Below are 5,613 nucleotides of genomic sequence, written 5' to 3' on the forward strand. Positions count from 1 at the left end.
TTCACACATACTGCACTAGATGCTAACCCTATAGTTTGAGGCCATTGGATGAGGTCGAAAAAATTCTTGGATTAGAAATGGGGTTGTTCGAACCCCACCGTTGGATTTTTTTGAACCTTGATCTGTAGTACTGGGCAAAACCCAAGTTTAACCTATTTAATTATAGATTCGTAGGTTGATTTTTCTACGTACCTTTTATTATTACTATGCAGCACATGTGTGTTTGCCCGTCGAGTGAAACTCGGAGGAAGAGGGATCACTCGGAAGGAGAGAAGAAGGGAGAGCATTATGGTGTCTCCCCTTTTTCAGGTGATAATGTTGACTGTTGTGCAGGGTTTGTCAGTGCGCAGGACGTGCGAGCGAGCGAGCGAGTCGAGCGAGGCCGAGAATGAGATAGATTTGTTTTTTTTTTGTGAGAGGGACAACCGAAGGATCCTGAAGGACCCAGACACTTCCAAAATACGCATCCTGATGCGTCTTCTCTTGACGAAGAAGATGGCTGGGAGTTTGCGTACCTATTGCACGTGATTTGTGCTCACTGAAGTGTGGGACCTCAAGCGTGGGCACCACACGTAAGTGACAGACCTGTTGGTGTAAAACCTCGGTTGATTATTACAGTGCATTAGAACAAAGTTTCCTATGGATTCAAGGGTAGGAAATCCAAGTTAACTCATTTACATGACATTATTTTTTCCGTGAAGCAAAGTTAACACATCTATCAATTGTCACATTTTGGAGTGACTAAGAGGATCCAGGCTTACTTATTCGTTTTCACGTGTTAAACTTGTCTAAATCTTGGTCAAACCTAGGATTTGACCAAGATTCAAATGGGCAGAAAATTAAAAAAAAACAGAAAAATGAAAAACCAAAGCACATAGTCTTCTTATGTCATATAGTAAGCATTAAAGTTGATAAAGAAGGTAAAGACATATTAAAACCAGACAAATCATGTATCTACCCCCTAACCCTAAACTCTGTCTTATGAAGTCAAGCATGAAGAGAAGTGGTTTTGGGTTTCAAACATGGAAATTTCAAAAAAAAACCAAAAGCTTCATTTTAGGGAGACTAAGAAGGATCCATGCTTACCATTTTCTTTTCATGTCTTAAACTTGTTTAAATCTTGGTGAAACCTAGGATTTGACCAAGATTCAAGTTGGCAGAAAATTAAAAAAATCAAAAAAATGAAAAACCAAAGTACATAGTCTTCTTATGGCATATAGTAAGCATTCAAGTTGTTAAACAAGGTCTAGACATATTCAAACCTGACAAATCATGTATCTATACCCCTAACCCCTAAACTCTATATATCTTATGAAGTCAAGCATGAAGAGACGTGGTTTTGGGTTTCAAACATGGAAATTTTCAAAAACCTCCAAAAAGCTTCATTTTAATTAGAGTGACTAAGAAGGATACAGGCTTCCCTTCTCATTTTCATGTTTTAAACTTGTTTAAATCTGGGTCAAACCTAGGATTCGACCAAGATTCAAATGGGCATAAAAATTCAGAAAAAATCAAAAGAATGAAAAACCAAAGCACATAGCATTCTTATGTCATATAGTAAGCATTCAAGTTGATAAACAAGGTCTAGACATATTCAAACCAGAAAAATCATGTATATATCTACCCCTAACCCTAAACTCTGTCTTATGAAGTCAAGCATGAAGAGAAGTGGTTTTGGGTTTCAAACATGGAAATTCAAAAAAAAAACCCCAAAAAGCTTCATTTTCGGGAGATTGAGAAGGATCCATGCTTACCATTTTATTTTCATGTTTTAAACTTGTTTACATCTTGGTCAAACCTAGGATTTGACTAAGATTCAAATGGGCAGAAAATTAAAAAAAATCAAAAAAAAATGAAAAACCAAAGTACATAGTCTTCTTATGGCATATAGTAAGCATTTAAGTTGTTGAACAAGGTCTAGACATATTCAAACCAGACAAATCATGTATCTATACCCCTAACCCCTAAACTCTATATATCTTATGAAGTCAAGCATGAAGAGACGTGGTTTTGGGTTTCAAACATGGAAATTTCAAAAACCTCCAAAAAGCTTCATTTTAATTAGAGTAACTAAGAAGGATACAGGCTTCCCTTCTCATTTTCATGTTTTAAACTTGTTTAAATCTTGGTCAAACCTAGGATTCGACCAAGATTCAAATGGACATAAAAATTCAGAAAAAATCGAAAGAATGAAAAACCAAAGCACATAGCATTCTTATGTCATATAGTAAGCATTCAAGTTGATAAACAAGGTCTAGACATATTCAAACCAGAAAAATCATGTATATATCTACCCCTAACCCTAAACTCTGTCTTATGAAGACAAGCATGAAGAGAAGTGGTTTTGGGTTTCAAACATGGAAATTTCAAAAAAAACCCAAAAGCTTCATTTTAGGGAGACTAAGAAGGATCCATGCTTACCATTTTATTTTCATGTTTTAAACTTGTTTAAATCTTGGTCAAACCTAGGATTTGACCAAGATTCAAATTGGCAGAAAATTTAAAAAATCAAAAAAATGAAAAACCAAAGTACATAGTCTTCTTATGGTATATTGTAAGCATTTAAGTTGTTGAACAAGGTCTAGACATATTCAAACCAGACAAATCATGTATCTATACCCCTAACCCCTAAACTCTATATATCTTATGAAGTCAAGCATGAAGAGACGTGGTTTTGGGTTTCAAACATGGAAATTTCAAAAACCTCCCAAAAGGCTCATTTTAGAGTGACTAAGAAGGATCCATGCTTACCTTTTCCTTTTCATATTTTGAACTTGTTTAAATCATTGTCAAACCTAGGATTTGACCAAGATACAAATGGGCACAAAATAAAAAAATCAGAAAAATGAAAAACAAAAGCACATAGTCTTCTTATGTCATATAGTAAGCATGTATTGAAGTTGATAAACAAGGTCTAGACATATTCAAACTAGACAAATCATGTATCTACCCCCTAACCCAGCCCTAAACTCTGTCTTATGAAGTCTAGCATGAAGAGAAGTCGTTTTGGGTTTCAAACGCTTAAGCCAAAAGCCCCATTTCAAATATTTCAAACTTATTCAAATTTGGTTCAAATTTGAAAGACATACAAGTTATAGCACACATAGTGCATACATGTTCACACATACCGCACTAGATGCTAACCCTATAGTTTGAGGCCATTGGATGAGGTCGAAAAGATTCTTGGATTAGAAATGGGGTTGTTCGAACCCCATAGTTGGATTTTTTTGAACCTTGATCTGTAGTACTGGGCAAAACCCAAGTTTAACCTATTTATTTATAGATTCGTAGGTTGATTTTTCTACGTACCTTTTATTATTACTATGCAGCACATGTGTGTTTTCCCGTCGAGTGAAACTCGGAGGAAGAGGGATCACTCGGAAGGAGAGAAGAAGGGAGAGCATTATGGTGTCTCCCCTTTTTCACGTGATGATGTTGACTGTTGTGCAGGGTTTGTCAGTGCGCAGGACGTGCGAGCGAGCGAGTCGAGCGAGGCCGAGAATGAGAGAGATTTGTTTTTTTTTGTGAGAGGGACAACCGAAGGATCCTGAAGGACCCAGACACTTCCAAAATACGCATGCGTCTTCTCTTGATGAAGAAGATGGCTGGGAGTTTGCGTACCTATTGCACGTGACTTGTGCTCACTGAAGTGTGGGACCTCAAGCGTGGGCACCACACGTAAGTGACAGACCTGTTGGTGTAAAAACTCGGTTGATTATTACAGTGCATTAGAACAAAGTTTCCTATGGATTCAAGGGTAGGAAATCCAAGTTAACTCATTTACATGCATTATTTTTTCCGTGAAGCAAAGTTAACACATCTATCAATTGGTACATTTTGGAGTGACTAAGAGGATCCAGGCTTACTTATTCATTTTCACGTGTTAAACTTGTTTAAATCGTGGTTAAACCTAGGATTTGACCAAGATTCAAATGGGCATAAAATTAAAATAAAACAGAAAAATGAAAAACCAAAGCACATATATAGTCTTCTTATGTCATATAGTAAGCATTAAAGTTGAGAAACAAGGTCTAGACATATTCAAACTATGCAAATCATGTATCTACGTACCCCCTAAACTCTGTCTTATGAAGTCAAGCATGAAGAGAGGTGGTTTTGGGTTTCAAACATGGAAATTTCAAAAACCTCCCAAATGCTTCATTTTAGAGTGACTAAGAAGGATACAGGCTTCCCTTCTCATTTTCATGTTTTAAACTTGTTTAAATCTTGGTCAAACCTAGGATTTGACCAAGATTCAAATGGGCATAAAAATTCAGAAAAAATCAAAAGAATGAAAAACCAAAGAACATAGCATTCTTATGTCATATAGTAAGCATTAAAGTTGATAAACAAGGTCTAGAAATATCAAACCATACAAATCATGTATCTACCCCCTAACCCCTAAACTATGTCTTATGAAGTCAAGCATGAAGAGAAGTGGTTTTGGGTTTCAAACATGGAAATTTCAAAAACCTCCCAAAAACTACATTTTAGAGTGACTAAGAAGGATACATGCTTTCCTTTTCATATTCATGTTATAAGCTTGTTTAAATTATCTTGGTCAAACCTAGGATTTGACAAGATTCAAATGGGCATCAAAATTGAAAAAAAATCTGAAAAAAAAGAAAAACCAAAGCAAATAGTTTCTTATGTTATATAGTAAGCATTAAAGTTGATAAACAAGGTCTAGACATATTCAAACTAGACAAATCATGTATCTATACCCCCTAACCCCTGAACTCTCTGTCTTATGAAGTCAAGCATACGAAGAGAAGTGGTTTTGGGTTTCAAACATGGAAATTTGAAAAACCTCCCAAAAACTTCATTTTAGGGTGACAAAGAAGGATACATGCTTCCCTTTTCATATTCATGTTTTAAGCTTGTTTAAATTATCTTGGTCAAACTTGGGATTTGACAAGATTCAAATGGGCATCAAAATTGAAAAAAAATCAGAAAAAAGAAATACCAAAGCAAATAGTTTTCTTATGTCATATAGTAACTAGACAAATCATGTATCTATATACCCCGGCCCTAACCCCTAAAATCCGTCTTATGAAGTCAAGCATATGAAGAGAAGTGGTTTTGGGTTTCAAACATGGAAATTTCAAAAACCCTCCCAAAACCTTCATTTTAGAGTGACTAAGAAGGATCCATGCTTACCTTTGCATTTTCATATTTTAAACTTGTTTAAATCATTATCAAGCCTAGGATTTGACCAAGATACAAATGGGTGGGCACAAAATTCAAAAAAATCAGAAAAATGAAAAACAAAAGCACATAGTCTACTTATGCCATATCGTATGCACTCAAGTTAAATGAGGTCTAGGTATATCCAAACCAGACAAATCATGTATCTACACCATGTCGATCTTATGAAGTCTAGCATGAAGAGAAGTCGTTTTGGGTTTCAAACATGCATGGAAATTTCAAGAACATCCCAAAAGCTTCATTTAGAGTGACTGATACGTCTCCGACGTATCGATAATTTCTTATGTTCCATGCTACATTATTGATGATATCTACATGTTTTATACACATTATATGTCGTATTTACGCATTTTCCGGCACTAACCTATTAACAAGATGCCGAAGAGCCGCTTCGCTGTTTTCTGC

This window comes from Lolium rigidum, chromosome 1, assembly GCF_022539505.1.
Source record: "Lolium rigidum isolate FL_2022 chromosome 1, APGP_CSIRO_Lrig_0.1, whole genome shotgun sequence".
Taxonomy (NCBI): domain Eukaryota; kingdom Viridiplantae; phylum Streptophyta; class Magnoliopsida; order Poales; family Poaceae; genus Lolium; species Lolium rigidum.